Genomic DNA, 19808 nt, shown 5'->3' on the forward strand with positions numbered 1-19808 from the left:
TAAAATCCAAACTAATTAAGGTTGTTCTTTATTCTTCAGTATTAAAAGCTACAATGTGGAATTAGGGTTGAGTCACAATTTTTTCTTCGGGAGTCTCTGACCCAGGGATCTGATTCCTTACCTAATTTCTGTGCATCCTAAGCACTTAGGTTAAGTAAACTAGCAAGAAGACTTCCCTAAAATGCCAAACAACCCTCAACAGCCTGCCTCTAATCTGCCTTTCCAGGCTTCCTTCCAACTCCATGCTCCAGCACACCTCGCTAAGTCCAGATATATAAAAGAGTACTTGGGTTGTTTAATTAGTTGCAGTATTTTGTTCTCACCGTTCTCTCAATGCTGAATTCTCTCTGTTCCTATTGTAAAACAACTTCTCAAGGTCTCATCTAAATGTCTTCCTTGCCTCTTCCAGGATGCTCTTTTTCTCTTCCACTCAAGAGCTACAACCACTCTGAACTCTAGAAAGCTTATATGTGTGTATGCCCAATATCCCTTGGTATGTTGTTAAGCCTTTTTGGAACTGGTAACATTGTCTTACTCATTGCTGCATCTTCATGTCAAAGAGCATAGTCCCTCATTAACATAAGTATTTGAAGGAGAAATCCTCTTTGCATAATTTGAATTATAATTAAGTGAATACTGTTGAAGTTCTTCAAGATTTCTCTGTCTTGCCTTTCTGCCAATTTTTGGATAGCTATTAGAACATCATCCTCTATGTCTGCTCTCTGGCTGGATGATATATTGTCAATTCTCAGAGGGTATCTTATTTCTGCCTCTTTGATTAGCCTTACTCAAAAGTTCTGCAGTACTACTCTCTTCCCATTTATACAGCTTTTTCCAAAGTAGACCTTGAGCCAGGTAGAGGGAACAACGAATGATACAGAAGTAAAGCAGTGATGCACAGAAAGCAGGACAGTGAACAAAGCATACAACATGGAAATTCCATCTTGTGGACAAAATGGAATCCCTATTTAAGATGTACCTTTATTCAAGGATCAGAGAAGTAACATATTCTACCTACCCTTCCCTGTTGCTGGCTGCTTCTGCTGGAGGTGGGAGTGGGAAGTTTCTTCTTACCTATAGTATGCACAGGAGCAGAGTTCCTCCGACACAGAGTTGTAGAATTGGCAGTGAGAAGCACATTGGAAGCACAATGAAATGGCAAGGTGAAAGGAATATAAGCCTGTGGCATGCTAATAAATGCATAACAGCTGCATCTCTGGGCCAGCTCTGGTTTGTGGTACTTTACAGACTCCTAGCTCCATTTACTGAGTGTTGGTGACTCTGTTGCTGGCGGGTGAATAGGGGATGCCAAAATTGCTGGGATAGTACACAAGGGCCCCAAATGACTGGGATATTCTAATTTCAAGCTTTAACTGCTGCTTCACTGGACACTGAACTAATAGCAGAAGCAAGATGGCATACAATCATCCCACCCATGTATTTTCCCCTTCAGAAAAAAACTATTCTAGGCCTGGATTTAGCCTAGTGGTAGAGTGCTTGCCTATTATGCACAAACACCTGGGTTTGATTCCTCAGTACCCCATACACAGAAAAAGCCAGAAGTGGTACTATGGCTCAAGTGGTAGAGCTCTTGCCTTGAGGAAAGCCCAAGGACAGTGCTCAGGCCCTGAGTCATACTCCAGGACTGGCCAAAGAAACAAAACAAAACAAAAACTATTCCCTTAAGATTCATAAGCAACAGAAACTCGTAAAAACTATAGTAAAACTAGAGTGATGAGTTTTGAGTGGCAATTGCCTTTGCTTTTGCTATTATTTAATACTAATTGTATATAAGACAATTTCAAATAATCACCATTTATTGTTTTTCAAATTTCCTGAATATTTAACAAGTGGGCCTCACAAGTGAACTTAATTTGAGAGAACCCTCTGTAATAGTATCTGTCCTTCTCAAACAAACCACATCTTTACTAGCCTGCATTCCATTTACACATTTTAACCTGGAGCTCCCTGGAGGTGAGGCATTCTCCTGGCAGCAGGAGAGGGCATTCCAAGCTCAGCTTTCCACCCAGTGAGGCTGGGCAGGTTGACTTTCCAGAATGTTCTGATTTCTGAATACTTAGCACCAAGCAGACTGTTTATTCTCTAATGGTTAGGTTTTTCCATTTGTTCTCTAAAAGAGAAGAGCTCTGGAGGAAAGAAGGGTCCTTCCATGGAAACTCAGACCTATAGCAAAGATTCTACAGTACTTGGTCCCTCCATCCTTTATGAGATAATGAGGATCTATGAAACCTCTTTTTGGGTTTGTTGTTGTTGTTCTTTAAATGTTCCCAATTAATATATCTGTCTGTTAATCCATATGATGACATTGTACAATTTGTCTCAGATCCTCTCAGGACAGTTGTCAACAAAGAAACACACATTTAGTGACATTTCCAAATCTCAGTAGTTCAAATTATTGGCTGGTATTAAAATTTCGTAGTTACCCTGCATATCTACTCTTCTGTAGTCCTTTCTACTTCACACCTGGTCTTCTCTGTAAATCCTTCTTTCCTCAGATTATCTGGCATTTGTCCCCCAATTCCTTATATTCAATGAGAACTGCATGCCTGCCAAACACATTATTTCTTGTCTTCATGAGATATACTTTATCCTTTGCCAGATGCCCATTATGCTTGAAGCTTAAACCATAGCCAGAAACCTAAATCTTGTTTTTCAATACTTATCTATGTAGCCAGATGATCATATCCTACACATTTTGTCCCCCTCCCCTTGCTCGCTCTTCCAAATTCAGTTGCCAAAGACAGTCCAACTCCCAGCCTTAAACTCAGTTTCCAAAGGTGATGTTGAAGGTCCACATAATCATTGTGTTTATCACACACACTGAGGTAGACTAGACTGTGCCCACACCTTCAGAGATATCAGCATCCCCTCCTGTTGCTAGGCAACCGTGCAGATGGGCAGTACATGCTCCTCTTATTCCACTGACTCTAGAGTCAGACACTATCCAACAGATGTAGCAAAGGGCATGTTGCCAGCTTGGGACTACTATAAATCTACAGGCATGCAGGGATTTCAAAATGACTTTACCTGCTCCAGGCCAGAATAACAGTCTTTGAAGAAATTACTATACTAGGAGGGATCCCACACAAAGTTCTTTATCCTATATATTCAGTTACCAGTTTTCATTTTTTAATTGTCTTTAAGTAGTCGCACAAAAGAACTGCCATTTAGCAAAGCATTTTATGAATGTATTGATCAATGTCACACCTTCCAACATCCTCACCCATTTCTCCCCTGCCCATCCCTACCCTCATTCTTAATTTTGTGGGACTCTTGGCTACATTCTTCCCCTCTTCTCTTCATTTGTCTACTCTTTTCCCCTTAATCCCACTCCACCCCTTTCAAGTATCTTTTTTCCTCATACTTTATTTTGCTGAACTTCATTTGGTGATTAGTGAATGAACTTCTCTGTATCACATGTGAAAGTACATTTGTAGGTATTCAGCAAATTGAGTGTAAGTGAACAAATTTCTCTACATCACAATTAATCATGCTAAAGTACATTTATTTCCTGGATTTCTTAAGCTTTTGTCTATAATCATAGAAGTAACCAATTTTCCCTTTCTTATGCCTCCTACCTCTCTTCCTTTACCTCCCATTCACCTTCAGTAATTTTAATTTAGCTTCCATCTCAAACACTCTAACATAGACAGCTCTCATTACAGAGTGATCTCCATATTTTCAAATCCAACAGCATGCTTTCTTAATATTTGACTTCTTTGTACCTTCCCTTTGCCTCTATGACTTTTTCCTGTGTTTATTCTACATAATGGAAAATGCTTTCTCATCCTTTTTTGGCCAATCTCTTCCCAACCTCTAAAACCCAGTATGGAAGCGTCTGTCTTAGGATCTCTGCACTTACTCTATTTCCATCCCTAAGTAATCTCAGCTCTTTTTTTTTTTTTTTTTTTTTGGTCGTGGGGCTTGAACTCTGGGCATGACCACTGTACCTGAGCTCTTCAGCTCATACTGCTGGCTATTGCCCTATTCATGAGCCACAGCACCATTTCTGCTTTTCTAGTGGTTAATTGGAGATTAAAGTATCATGGTCTTTAGCTCCCGGCTGGGTTTGGACCTCAATCCTCAGATCTCAGCCTCCTCAGCAGCTAGGATTACAGGTGTGACCCACCACACCCAGCTAATCTTAGCTAATTATGCCAATGAATCCCAAGTCTCTATGTTCTCAAGATCCAACTTAGCTCCACTGAAGCCCATTTACTTGATAACTCCACTTAACTATTTCAAAGACATTCAGACCTACTCTGCCTAAAAGTGAATACCATTTTTATTACAAACATTTTTGAGTACCTACTACTACATACCAACCACTGCTCTGGAACTGTGAAACATCAGAGAATGACATGAATTTAGTAAACATGAAATTGTACAGCAAGAATTAACAACAGGTAAAGCTCAAAGTTAAATACATTGGTAAATTTCTTTCCTAAAGAGGAAAAATTGCTTACTGCTTAATAGCATCTGGAGATGAGAATTTTAACATTGGGATTAAAACAAGCATGTCAAAATGCTTTATCCTAATAGGCCGAGAACTGTAGGTTATTTATTCATGTTATATAAACATCTCAAAATTTGTCACTCTCACAGCTTTTGCTCAGGAATCAAATGGAGGGAAATGGAGATATACTGGGCAAACAGATCCAGGTCTTCCACCGCATCCCCGCCTATCTTTATTTTTTGTGAATGGATTCTTTCTTATTTTATTAAAATCCCATCCCTATCAAGCCAAAGCAACTCAGTCCCTGAAGTCATTAAAAACTTCTTAGATTTTATGTCTTGAGATACGTTTTTAAAAATTGGATATGCTATTAGAGCCTGAAAATCAACTTCAATATCAAAACTTGTCTGTGAGATGAATTGCCAACCATAAAGCTTTTTATAGGTATCATTGTAATTCTACTTCACTCCTAATCCTTCTTAAATTTTGCATTCATCTAAAATCTAGTCACTTGTCACTCAATATTGTTCCCACAAGACTCTCCTGATATACCTTTCCCCTTCCCTCCCTCTCCCAACCTCTTATTCCTTGCAGTAAGCCAACTAAAACAACTGCCTCCAAAACATTTAACGTGGTAGTGGACAGATGAGACAAATGGGAGTTAAAAGCAAAAGCATTCCTCTGTTGATTTGGTTAATAAAGTGATTTTATGGACTATCAGCTGAGAGTGTCTCTTCCTTCCTTTGTTCAGCTTTATTTGTTGCCTAACAATCTGAAGAACACTTTGGATTCAATCTAAGCAAGAAAGTCTAATTGCTTATTTAGTAATAACCTCTTTTCAAAGATCAACGATGAATTGAGGTGAGCTCCTACTCAATACATGGTCAAGGCCCAAGTCTTCCTGAAGACTTTGACTCCTTGGTTTATCTTCTTCCCTCAGGTCCCGATGCCCTCAGGCCCTTCGTTGTATAGCTGGACTCAATCTTTAAGACAGCTATCCCCTCAGAAGAGGTGACACTCACCGTGGAGTTTCTACTAAACAAACTATGTTTAATCTCACTACAAATATCAGCCCTCCTGTGTTTCTCCTGTATGGTAACTAAAACATCTTTAGACAAACTGAAACTCCTTATGACAAAGAAAAGTTGTGAAGTTTGTTTGAAGAGCACAGAAAAAGTTTAGCTTTTGTTCATTTAAAAGGAACTTATACTACAGCATGCATATATGAAAAGGCATGTGGGCCCCTTGGGAGATGGGTACATTTGATCCATGAGGAGGGGAAAGTGACCAGGATGCATTGTACTCCTAAGTTGACAGGCTGAATTGAAACCCCTGTGTATAACTATTTAAAGATAATACTAATTAGATTTCTTTTTCAAAAGCATACTGGCTTTTTTGTCTCTCTGCAGTCAAACCCACAAGTCAAATCTCTACTTAGAGCTTATTTCTTTGGTAACAGTGTATATTTATATTTCTTTTACTTTTGTTATTTATTTTATTCTCTAATTATATGTAGCCAGGTGAAAATTGAAAATTTTTACTGCTAGGTACAGTAACTCATTCCTGTAATCTCATTCAGGAGGCAGAAATCCAAAGAACTGTGGTCCAAAGGCTGCCCAGGCAGAAAAGTACATGAGATTAAAACTGTAAAACTAACTGTCAAAAAGCTGTGCTGATAAATGAAGCAGAAGGATATAGAGCCCTGAATTCAACCCCCAGTGTTGGAGGGAAAAAAAGAACCCATTATTACACACGTATCTTTATCTGTTGAAGTTATTTTAAGAATTGTAAGGAGTGGCAAAGAAGATAATTTTTTTCCAGTCCTGGGCTTGAACTCAGGGCCTAAGCACTGTCCTTGGACTTTCTCAAGGCTAGCTCTCTACCACTTAAGCCTCAGCATCACGTCTGGCTTTTTTCTATGTATGTGGTACCAAGGAATCAAACCCAAGTCTTCGTGCGTGTAGGCAAGCATTCTACCACTAGGCCAAACTCCTGGCCCCAAATATGATAATTTTGAGTGGAGTAATTTATTCACAAATTTTCATTGTGTATAAAAATATCACAATGAAATTCTCCTTTTACAACTAGTAGATGCTAATAAAAGCCTTTTTTTTAACTGTTACATGTTTTTCTTTTTTTCTAATTGTAATTCTTCCTACCTTGAGGCCTACTCATTGTAAAATTTGGAGGAAAATGTTAATTAAAAAAATACAAAAATCCCTTTTTTTCTAAAAGCATATATAAGTATATTTAACAATGTAACATCTATTACTCGTATAAATCAAAAAGCCAATGATTGTTTTAAAATTAGAATATTACAACTGAAGCTGTGTCAGCTTGTAACATTCCCAGGTTATTTCAGTGCTCTGTGAAACCCGAGGCTGCTGGATCACAGACAACCAGCCAGGAAGGAGGATCTCTCTAAGCAAAGCTGATATATGAACTTCATGACTACCGATATCACACATCATAACTGGCTTTTTACAGGGAAGCTCAGAATATTTAACAGATTGGAACAGTTTTTCTTTTACTCTAGCATGCAAAATGACGAACTAAAAAATAGTAAGAAATGTAAAGTAATATTTACTTAAAGATAAATGAATACTTTTGTACAAGATAGTTGCAATTAAAAATGCTAACTAAATAGCTTTACAGTGACCATGGCTTCAGTTAAATGATTCAGTCAAGGCAAGATAGAGGTGTTAAACATTCATGAGTTATTTAGAATAGTATTAATTAATCAGCATTTCTTCATTTAAGTGTTCAATATTTAATGACCATGTTTCTCTGGTCTCTTGCAAGTACTACACTTTACTATGTGTCTTACAACTGAATGAAAATAGATTTGATATAGAGTCTCTTAGAATTCTGTTTATGGTATCCATAATGGTCCATACATTAGAGGAAAACATTATTTTACTGATTGTACAATGTACAAGTATTGAGCTACTAATGAAATTCTCAATACACTTATCTCAGATGCAAAGCAGTAATAATAAAAACATTCATGAGAAGCAAAAGTAAGTGCCTATACAATGTGATTGCCTTTCATCCACAGTGAATTATCTGTAGAAGTCTACTAAAATGTGGGCTTCATGAATTTCCCTAATATTCAAGCTACCCAATTTGTGATAATAAATCCTAAAAAAATAAATACAGTGGTATAGTAAAATATTGGGATTACAATACAAATATTGTATTGATAAAATAACAACATTAAACCTCCCAGTGCAGTTTGATTCTAAATGTTAGTAAGAAAAATTACCATATTATTAAATGTTATTTCTTAAAATCTATATAAGAATTGTAGGGCCAGGAGTTTGGCCTAGTGGTAGAGCATTTGCCTAGCATGCACGAAGACCTGGGTTTGATTCATCAGTATTACACACATAGAAAAAAAGCCTGAAATGATGCAGTGGCTCAAGTGGTACAGTGTAGCCTTGACAAAAAAGTCTAAGTCAGTACTCAGGCCCTGAGTTCAAGCTCCAGGACTGGCAAAAAAGAAAAAAAGAATTGTGGTTTCTGTGGTTTTTCTTCCTCTGAAATTTCTGATTTTTTTATATTGATATAGACTTTTAACATGGTATAACCCTTTTCCTCTATCAAAATAAACTAAGTTCTGGCTATGTATGTTATATATGTTGCAAAATTCATTACAGCAAGAAAAATGAACAAAATATTAGCTGTTTCTATCTGATGAATAATACTGTTCTTTAGAGTGAGGCAAATTCAGAAAATAAAGACATAAACACAGACCTGCAAATGCATAAGTGTCAATCAGCAATCTAAAGTAACAATGTCAAACTAATCTATAAAGGAAAGAAAAGGCCAAGATAAAGCCAAATAGGACTTAAGAAACATAACAAAAAAAAAAGAAAACCAGATGTGCTAATCAGCATGACATAAAGTGTTTACTTACAGCATGATTTCAGAGTATAATTTAAAAAACTAATCTTATGAGAAAAAAATCTCTCTTTTGAGCTAGTTCTCAAATATTTTTTAATTAGGAATCATACTGATACCCCCATAATCTTTGAATGGAAGCACAGTTAACAAGAAGATACAAAAGTCTGTTTGGCTAAAAAACATGTTTACATCTTCTCCCCAAAGAGGTTATTAGCAAAGATTTTAAGAAGCCTTACAAGTGCAAAAATGTCAGTGTTAGATAAAATGAGGTGGAGAGGCTGAATATGAAGTCTAGATGGGAAGTGCAGCTCAACAGGACAGATAATGAAGAATGGAGCCAATGGAAAATGAATTAACTGTTAAAGGAGAAGTAGCCTGGCAACTTGAAGAAGAAAACGGCAAGGCAAGCTGGGAGGGTGGAGGGGGTAAAAGGATACAGGTGGTATCTCTGAATTCTTTAAGATATGGATAGTTACCATTCATATTTAGTGCCAGAAGTATAAACACAGGAGACAGAAGACTAAGAATGTTTCCACAGAGCAGAAACCTGGCAGTATACAAAAATGCATTAAATCAGTCCTGTTGCAGACATATAAGTATAGGGGCATCCATTCTGTCTGGGTTTCATCACAGCATTGCCACTGGAAATACCTCATTGGCACTGATTATGTTGAGGGTATATAAAGACAGAAAGACATTGAAATTTGTCTCAAGTGAAAAAACACTTTACATTTTATCCTAGCATTCTAGAAAACAAGTAATATATAAAGCAAAACAAATTATTATTTGCCAGACAAAAATGAGTGGTGTCACAATACTTGCCTGAGGAATTAGCTAGGGAAATAAGTCTGGTGGGTTTTACCTGTAACACCAGATGGATGTATGGAATACACAGAGCAAGGAACTGTTCCATCTCCTAGTTATTAATGTTAAGGAAGACACTCAATCCTACTAATTTTTCTGCATGTCTGTAACCCTTTACAAAACACATGTCTAAGCTGCAACAATTTCTTGTAATATTGAGAAAGAAGACTCCAAGCTGCACAAAACTCTTGTCCAACTGGAAGAAAAGAGTCTTCCCCCTGTCACTCTCTTACACACACACACACACACACACACACACACACACACACACACACACACAAGCTAACAGCAGGACCTTGCTTTTAGGCCTTTAATTCACTTTTCTCAACACATCCTTACTCCAGAACACATCTATATTAGATTTGTTTGTATCTGAATGTTTTCAGATGGGGATTTTTAGATTTCATGGTCATTTCTCAATTGTAGCTAAGTAATGCTCACATCTGTGTGACCGAGAGAAAGCACACTAAATCTGCAGGAAATCCTCATGGTGGCAAAATAATGTACCTTAATAGAGGATTTGAAAAAGCATTAGGGATGGTTTGAAGGATAATAACATAGCCCAGTTGTCCTTGAGGATTAGGAACCTAGAATAGTGCATCACACGGAGATTCTACAATTACATACAGACACCTCTTTGAGGCAGACTCTGTCTCTTCCAAAACTGCTTCTACTCGCCTGCACAGAAAGAATGCCAAGTGTGGCATGGCTGCTCGCCGCTGCAAGCCTAGCTGCTCAGAAAAAATGAGATCTGAGGAACACAGTTGGAGCCAGTCCAGGTAGGGAACTCCATGAGACTCTTATCTCCAACCAACCACCAAAAAGCCAGAAGTGGCACTGTGGCTCAAGTGACAGAGGGTTAGCCTTAAGCAAAAAGCTCAGAGACAGTGCCCAGGCCTTGTGGTCAAGTCTCAGGACAGGTACACACACACACACACACACACACACACACACACACACACACACACACACACACCACAAATGCCAAGCATAGTATAGGACAAACATGAGCTCTGAGGCCGCAGACTTGTGTGATATCTAACTCCTGACTCTACCAGCTCGCTGATAGAACCTACAACAAAGCATTTCTGCTCTTTGCACTTGGGCCCTCTACACGAGGCTGAACAGTATCTACTTCCACATGTTCACATAGGATTAACTAGGCAGGATGCTGTCATGAGCCTGTGTCCACATATTCAACTGTTCCTTGACCTAAAAAGTCACTCACACTGGCAATTTACAACATGCATTAGTTTCTCTGTCACAAACAGGACCCAGGCTAGTCACTGTTCTGAAAAGTTAAAATTCTTTACAGATTTGGTGTGAGAGTTCACCTACGTTAGGAAAAGGAAGTATGAACCCTGGGCTTAGAGTTCTGAACTAAGAGTGAAGGTCTCATTTGTGACTGATTTACCCCAAGTTTGAAGAAAATTCATGTTTATTGTAGGATCCCTCCGGGCCCAACATGAATGAAGTAGGCCACAAATGGAAGAAATTTCATGGAAAGGAGGTTTGAGTGGGCTATCAGGAGCTGAGTCTAAGAGGACTTTGGCATACATGAGGACTTCTGACACGTAGCAAGATGCAAAACTTTGGAATTTGTGAAGCGTTTGGGGCTGGAGATATAACCATGGAAGTCAGGTGCTTGTAAAAGCAGCCAATGGAATGAGCATAACTAAGAGAAGGACGTGGTCAGTGGACATTAACTAATGCCAGAGGGAAATGAGATTGTGAAAGAATGAAAAAAATATTACTTGACTTGGTGTTTGGAAATTTGCATGAATCTTAACAAGTCATTTTTGGACTAGATAATCTTTAAGGCTCTGATCATTTATAAAATAGGAGGTGTAGGGGCCGGGAGTTTGGCCTAGTGGTAGAGTGCTTTGCCTACCATGAACAAAGACCCGGGTTCGATTCCTTGGTACCACATACATAGCAAAAAGCCAAAAGTGGTGCTGAGGCTCAAGTGATAGAGCTCTAGCCTTGAGAAAGTCCAAGGACAGTGCTCAGGCCATGAGCTCAAGCCCAGGACTGGCAAAAAAAAAATAATAGGAGGTGTAATAGTTCTGATTTTCTTTTAGCTTTCCATTTGACTTTGTAAAAGATCAGTTACTTTAACCTCATATTACTCTGATTAATCCTGAGAGCCACTGTAAAATAAATCATTTGTGCACAGCTAATGAGAGGTGCTTTCTATTTTGCTATTCCTGGGGCTTAAACTCAAGACCTGGGTGCAACCCCTGAGCCTTTTTGTGCTCATGGCTAGTTTTCTACCATGAGCCACGGGCCCACTTCCATCTTTTTCTGCGTAGTTTATTGGAGGTAAGCGTCTCATGGACTTTTCTGCCTAGGCTGGCTCTGAATTATGATCCTCAGATCTCAGCTTCCTGAGTAGCTAAGATAACAGTCATAGGCCACTAGCACCCAGCTTTCTTTTTATCTTTTTTCTTCTTTTTTGTGCCAATAGCATTGCTTGAACACAGGGTTTCTTGCTCTTTGATTAGTTTGCTTCACCACATAGCCTGCCTCCATTGTGGCTTTTTGCTAAATAAAAGCATCACAGACTTTTCTGTCTGGGCTGGTTTCAAACCTTGATTTTCCAATCTTAGCTTCCCGGGTAGCCAAGATTACAGAAATGAGCCACCAGTACATGAACAAATACTATTTTGACCCTGGTCCTCTGAACACAGGTTCTAACCTAACCAACATTGTTCATACACACACACACACACACACACACACACACACACACACACACGTGTGCACAAGATAGACAGTCATTGACATTGGGAACATATTGAGACAAACGCAACAATTTTTCAACTATGTGGTCACTGGGATGGATGAGTGACTAAAAGAACAGTGACAGGATCAAACTGACTGAAGTATGGCATGCTCACAAGTGACATTCCAGGATTCAGTCCCTTTGAACAATTAACAGAGTTTAACAAAATAAATAGCAGGAAGTTGAAACATACCTTGAGTAGCACAAGAATAAAAGGCAGAGAACGGACAAATGGAAAGAGGAATGTTGGACTAGAATGGTTCTCCTAACATACATATGTGAAGATAGAACTAGGAAACCTGATAGGACTAGTGAGGGTAGGCACAGGTGGAAGGGAGAGGATGATGGAAGAAGTGAGTGGTCAAGATGCATTACACAAATAGGTTAAATTTAAATCCCCTTGTACAGCTATTTGAAAATAGCAAATAAAAATAAAATGAAATTGTACTGCTTGTGCAATAAATTAAAGAATAGAAGAAATACATGTAGTAAGTTTCTGTGTACTTATTTAACTAAGAAATGACAATGGTAAAAGAACACAACTGTTCCTCAAGGCCATAAATCCTGAAAAAAGCTGAACCTACTTTACCTCACAATTTTTTTGTATAATTTTTAATCTTGGGGGAAACTAAAAAGTAATATTTAAATTTTATGGTTCAATATCCATCTGAAAGATATTTTGTCCTATTTTTTTCTTTATCTATGGAGCAAATAAAACTGAGGCTTAGAAATCAACGGGGTGATGAATTTATGTTTCCCTCTTATTCCCATTTTCCATCACTTATAATTTTGTGGCAGCTAATAAACAATAAAATTGGAAAGACAATACCAAAAAATAAATGAGACAAGTAAATCACTCCCCAGGTAATGCACTTGTACATAGTGGAGAAATAGTATTGTCTTTCTAGCTCAAGAGCAAATCAGCTACAAATGTAGTGTGCTGCTACTGAGCTGGTTTGTTTGCCTTGTGTTATTTTTATTGAGGCAAATACATCAACAGCAACTCTGGACTGTGAATCCAGGCTGCAGAAATCATGCTCATCAGTTTGAGTTTTGCTCTGCCACTTCCTGGCTCTATGCCCTTGGGGAAGTCACTTCATGCCTCATTCCCTCCTAGTGTAATACCTGCATTAAAGTAGCATTTCAACTCAGTGTGAAGATTACATTATATGACACAAACATAAAATACTTTTCAGTGCTCGTCGTATTTATTGAGGGAAATGCACCAAAGGAAAGGAGGAGCCTTTCTGCCTCTCTCGTCACCACCACAAGCTAAAAATATGCTTGTTTCAGTCAGACTAAAGGAGGATACTCTTAGGAGAGGAATAATTTCTCCGATATCTAAAATACTATTATAATGAATTTCAGGAAGTGGAAACATGAAGATTTTGGGCTGTTGGTCTAGTGGTGTTTGTTTTTGCTTTCAGGGTTGTTGTTTTTTTTTGAGGGGTGAGGAAATGGAGAGAGAAAGGGTGAACAAATGCAGTTATAGTACTCAGTGGAAAAATGAAGTATGTAACTTGTAGGCAGAGATGGAAAGGGGAAACTGGAGGATGAAACTGGGAGTAAGAGAAGGGGTGACATAGTCCAAAAAGAAATGTACTCATACTTGACTTGATGAATACAAACCCCTCTGAAAACCAGCAATGAAATTATATTTTAAAGTATGTTCATTTCAAAACTTTCAGAGGTAGAGGGTGAGGGTGAGGGGGTCCTTTTAGCATTCTCTTCCTAAATGACTGAATTTGTATTTTTTGCTTTTCTCAAGACACAGTGAGTGGACTGTACTATCTTAAGACAGAGTAGGTGAGCTCCACTGGGCTGGGAAATAAAACAGCTTTTACCCATAACTCATTAAATTTTTGTTTCATCTAGGTGGTGTTGTACAGGTTATAAATCTGTCTGTTTTATCTCTTTTAAATATTCATAATAAATATAAATGAAAGGAAATAATAGCCTCGCCACATAAGTCTTAATATGTCCATTTTTGGAGGAGAGAAAATCAAGTTCAGACCAGATAACATCTGGACCAGCTAATGTCAGAAGGTGCAGATATAAGATCAAACTCTGTCTATTTTTAACTAAGAAGGAACTAGATATCAATTTAATTCTTTAATTGTAAATATTGTGGCAGATTTATGATGTTACTTCAAAGATGCCAAGAAACTGGAGTCCTTGCTTTCTTCTCTGTATGTGAGGGGCTGGGATAGGGAACACATACTTGTGCATGTGACAATGGGTTTGAACTCAGGACCTGGGTACTGTCCTATAACTTTTATGCTAATGGCTAGTGCTCTACCACTTGAGCTACAGCTCCACCACTTCTGGCTCTTTGTGTGTGTGTGTGTGTGTGTGTGTGTGTGTGTGTGTGTGTGTGTGTGTGTGTGTGTGTGTGTGTGTTTAATTAGAGATAATCTCCTAGACATTCTTGCCCAAGCTGGTTTTGAACCACAATCCTCAGATCTTAGCTCTTGAGTAGCTAGGACTGTAAGTGTGAGCCATTGGTATCCAGCATTCCTTTCTTCTTTAATTGATATGGCTCTAAATACATAAAAAATTAACTTCCCAAATAACCATCCAAAAATGTGTAGAGAAGATAAAATTACAAACAATCCAGAGGTCAAGCTATGTCCTTCTACAAGAGCATTTTCAAGAGAGGGTTTTAACAAGCACCAAGCACAATCTAATGATGTCCTTAAAACAATAATATCTCCCTCTCCGAACAGATCAGTTAGGGCAACATCTATATAATTTCCATAGTTGTCACTTTGGGAAATCCACTTAAATAAATGACTATAATATTTTTCCTATGTAAGGTATCAGAAAATTTCAATTTGCTTTTTCCTTTTTACGAATGGAAGTAACAAAGTAAAAATATAAAACCTTTGACACGAGTACATAGCATCCACCATTGCACATATACCATCTTATAATTCCTGTGGGAATTCCTCCAGTATTTTAGTACATTTAATCCTCTGTAAAATGAGATTACTGGAAAAGAACTGTGTGAGGTCACTCAGATCCAACCATGGCCATAAAGATATGGTCAGACATGAAGCCAGAGACCTGGATATGTGTGCCTGTGCTATGGCTACTGGAAATGATCTTATAGATCATTTCCTCTTTCTAAACTTCTGTTGTGTGATCTTAAAAATTCTGCCTCATAAACTTATTCTGAGAAACCAATGAAGTAATTTAAATAGCCCTGTGCTGGTTGTTCACGCCTGTAATCCTAGCAACTCAGAAAGCTGAGATCTAAGGATCACAGTTCAAAGCCAGCCAGGCAGGAAAGTGTGAGACTCTTATCTCCAATTAACCACCAGAAAACTAGAAGTGGTGCTATCACTCAAAGTGGTAAAGCACTAGTCTTGTGCTGAAAAGCTCAGGGACAGCACCAGGCCCAGAGTTTAAGACCACAACTACCACCACCAAAATAATAATAATAATAATAATAATAACTAAAAGTATGAAAAAGGCAACTATTACTATATAAAATGTTATTAAAAATGCATTTTCATGTGAATGCATTGTGATTTTAAAACTCATAGCCAGATAATTTTATGTCTTTCATAGTTCTCAAGGGCAAGATTTTTCAAACGTGCAGCTTTATGACATCTATTTTTAAAACAAAAATAATGAGGAGTTGTAAATGGTGCTTCTAAGTATATCACTAGGCTATCTAGCACAGGGGGCATCAAACAAATACAATAAGTTAATGTATCAGAATATAGGTTGAGAAGAACTCAGAGCTCAAAAATCACTGAAGTGTCTTTGTCGACAAGAAGAAATGGTTGCCCTGAGCAATTTCATCAACATACTTTGTATAAAATACATTATAGTGTAGCCTTTTAAAATGATCATTTAAATAAGTAAAACAGAATATTGTAGTAATAGACTCATAAAATCATGTAGTTGAATGGAAACAATGAAGCCACCCTTCTTTTATTCTTGTAAGGGTCCTATCATGTATTTCAGCTCATGGTCCCCTCACATCTTAGAAGCTAGCAGTCTAGTCTACATAATCTATTTGAGCAAAGAAAATGAATGCTGGGGGCCGGGAGTTTGGCCTAGTGGTTGAGGGCTTGCCTAGCATGCACGAAGACCTGGGTTCAATTCCTCGGTACCACATATATAGAAAAAAGCCAGAAGTGGTGCTGAGGCTCAAGTGGTAGAGCTCCAGCCTTGAAAAAGTCCAAGGACAGTGCTCAGGCCCTGAGCTCAAGCCCAGGACTGGCAAAAAAAGAAAAAAGAAAAGAAAATTAATGCTGACAAATTAAAGAACAAGTTTATTTGCATATTTTCATGATTACCAGTTTGTATCAATCCAATTCTGTACCTTTTCATTTTCTGCTAGTGTAGCAAATTCCTTTGTCTTACAAAAATCTAGAAATCTAGAGAACTTACATCAACATTATTAAATATTTGAGAAAGAGTTCATTTTGTACCTCAAAAATTGTTTAATTAATTAATTTATTAAGAATTTACCTAATCTAAAACCAATATTCTTCATTATATCCCTACTCCTAACCATTAAATTATTCCTATTGCAAGTCCTTAGACTTCTAACTTATTGAAGAAATTTAAGTGATTTAATTTTTGCACAAAGAATGTAACAATAAGGACATTAATTTTGAAAAATGTATTGTTTTATAATACCTAGCTGAATGGCTCATATTAGTGATAAGTATATCAGAAACTAGCACTGGACATTATAAACCAGGCTATCAAACTTCCTTTATTTTCCAAACGCAAACATTAACTGGAAACAAATCCAACAAGATGCCTGTTTTTAACCCTGGTTATCCTAGAGTAACTCAGATACCTTTCTCCTGAAGAAAAAATGATGCATCAAATAAAAATATAGCTTCCCATGGAATGTGTACTCCTAGCAACAGCTACCATTTCCTCACTAACCCAGAAGCTGGGGTCACCAATGTCTCTGCCTTTTGCTGCATATCCTTCCTGTGTAACTTCCCCACAAGGTTTCAAAACCATTCTCAGGGTCAATGCTCTAGTAATTACTGAGTTTTTACTAAGTGCCAGATAACAGAGTAGGGCCTTCACATACACTGGTTATTTTCATTCCTTATGTCTTATTAAGATGGAAGGAAAGGAAACTTGAAGAAATATTTTGACACACCATGTATATGATAAAGAAGAAGAGAATAAAGGAGGGGGAAAATGGAAAACAGAACTATAAAAAAATTAGAAAGATAAGTAAATGTAATGGTCAAAAATAAATCTCAGTGAAGGAACCAACAAGGCAAAGATATTTTCCCAATTGAATCTAAATATATACTAATGCTCTTTACTGTGCTATTTCCATAACATGAAAATGGACTAAGAAGCACTAGACTATTAAGAGCCATTTTGAAGAGATGGAAACAGAAGCCATTAGAAAACATTTTCTGAAAGTCATTCCAAAATAACATCAAATTTTGCTTTCTGCCTAAGAGCCACAAAAATTATGGGTAAAACATCATGAAATTTTAAAAAGTAGACATGAGTTTTCATGATTTCATTGCAATATAAAAGGTCATAAAAACTAAGGTCAATTATATTTTCAGAATAAAAAAGGAAGAATGGGATTGCTTTCCTGTCTACTCTTCAGCAACCATGAGGGACACAAGAGATAGCTTTAGAAGGAAAAGTTTCTACTCTTCCCATTATTCACGGGACCGTTCTCCCCATAAAAGGGAGCCTCCATTTTTCAGAGAATCACCCGGTGGTCGAAAGGACTCTCCACACAGCAGGTCTGGCTCCAGGGTCAGCAGCAGGGGCTACTCTCCAGAACAGAGCAGTCTCAGCATAGAAGTAAAGAGATCTGCTCAGTCTTTAAAAACATTATGAGACACTTCACCTTCAAGCTCTTCAGCATTCCTTCATCAAAGGTGTTAGACAAACACACTAGGTTAACAGAAAAGGAACTGGCTGAGGCTGCAAGCAAGTGGGCTGCGGAAAAGTTAGAGAAGTCCGATGAGAGTAACTTGTCTGAAATTTCTGAGTTTGAGACTGTACCTGCTGCACCATTATTAATTGACCAGCCCAAAGAACCTGAGTCGAATATAACAGATGGGACAGAATTATTTGAAGACAGTCAGCTAGACAGTTGCTCTAAAGCAATAGCATCAAAAACCAAAGAGATTGAGGTTTTACCGGCAAGACTGTGAAACTTTTGGGATGGTGGTGAAAATGCTGATTGAAAAAGATCCATCATTAGAACAGTCAATACAGTTTGCACTGAGGCAGAATTTACATGAAATAGGTGAGTGGTGTGTTGAAGAACTAAAGAATTTCATTGCAGAATATAATAATTCTGCTCAAGATTTTGGAGAGCCTTTTTAGAAGAATTAGTGTTCAGGTAAAATAAAGAAATGTTTCTAGATGTAACCACCTTCCCTCCTCCACTTCTGGATTTGTGTAAATCCATAATGTATAGAACTTTTGTTACGAAGAGATACTTTATTTGGCCACATTTCCAATTTAGTTAAACATCTAAAATAAATATTTTGATTATATTTTTTTCTAAACACAAAGCCACCTAGTTCATATTCCCTGCCTATACCACCCCTCCACCCTCCACCCTCTCCCACTCGCACCCCCGCAAAAAAAAAAAAAAAAAGATGGTTATAGTCTTTTTGCATACTTGTAATGGAGATTTCCATGTGAAAACTGTTAGCATTTTGAGGTGTGATTATTATTATTATTATTATTATTATTATTATTATTAACCTGACTCTTTTGTTAGGCCTTTAGCAGGTGGTGGGTACCATCCTAATAAACAGTACCCTGGTATCTTAATGAATATTTGCTTTGAGAACAGTTCTCATTCAGCAACAACAAAAACATCAAAATCTCTAAAACACACCTTAAAATATTTTTTCCAAATAAATAATTCCTTGTACAAGTATCATATAGTAAGAATAAAAGAGCAATCTGAGATGAAAGGTAAGTATTTTAAAAATGTGATGCCTCAAATGCCTTTCTGAAGAGAAAACTCCACATAATGGGAGCAGTGGAGTTTTACATTTTTATAGGCCCATACTTGAAAAAATATGATCACATGCTCATAATTAAATCATTTGCAAATTATTCTTTTACTACTCTATAATCTGAATATTCTGTTCTGGTCACTTTTTAGATATCCTTTAACCTTCAAGTGTTCTTGAAAGAAACAAAGGAGAATTAGTAAGCTAGCAAGGGGTCTATATGTACCAGTTCTTCATGAGTGAGCCAACCACATCAAGAGTTAGTTAGGAATCTAACTGGGACCATTAGAATATTACACTCATTTCCTGGCCATTTTCAGCAGTTCTGTGCATTGAGCCAAAATATATAATTTTGTAGCATTAGTTAGTATGAAACTTTAGCAATCATGTTTGTTATTACTGCCCCATTGCACTATCCTCCCATCCTTTTTCCATTTCCAACATATACTCACTTCAATTTTGACATTATTTTTATGCCCTTTATTGATATCATCTAAAAGTACCTAAAGATTATATTGTTAAGGTGGAAATAGCAGCATAAATAATTTTAATGGAACTTACAATGGGTGCTTCAAAGTATGTTTTATGCCATTTTACAAATTTAAAAGCTTGATGAAGGCCACATAAGTTTTCTTAGGCCACCTAAATTTTCCTCTCTGAAATCTAACTTCTTGACTTATCCAGCATTTATAAAATATAAGCCCAGTAAAAGTCCCATATATTATCCCTGCTATTCTTCAATGTGAACAGTGGTATTGCTGACTTTAGAAAGATCAGGAAGACACTG

General features: G+C 37.4%; 1 protein-coding gene and 1 pseudogene across 1 annotated transcript in view; one reads left to right on the forward strand and one right to left on the reverse strand.

Moving 5' to 3' along the window:
* The window catches only part of Reln (reelin), a 422671-nt gene that overhangs the window by 385351 nt on the left and 17512 nt on the right, over positions 1 to 19808 (reverse strand). The gene's annotated exons all lie outside the window — the stretch shown is intronic.
* On the forward strand, positions 17649 to 18377 carry LOC150063256 (periphilin-1 pseudogene; annotated as a pseudogene).

The sequence above is a fragment of the Megascapheus bottae genome, chromosome 5 (assembly GCF_031878675.1).
Source record: "Megascapheus bottae isolate mThoBot1 chromosome 5, mThoBot2.hap1, whole genome shotgun sequence".
NCBI classification, from domain to species: domain Eukaryota; kingdom Metazoa; phylum Chordata; class Mammalia; order Rodentia; family Geomyidae; genus Megascapheus; species Megascapheus bottae.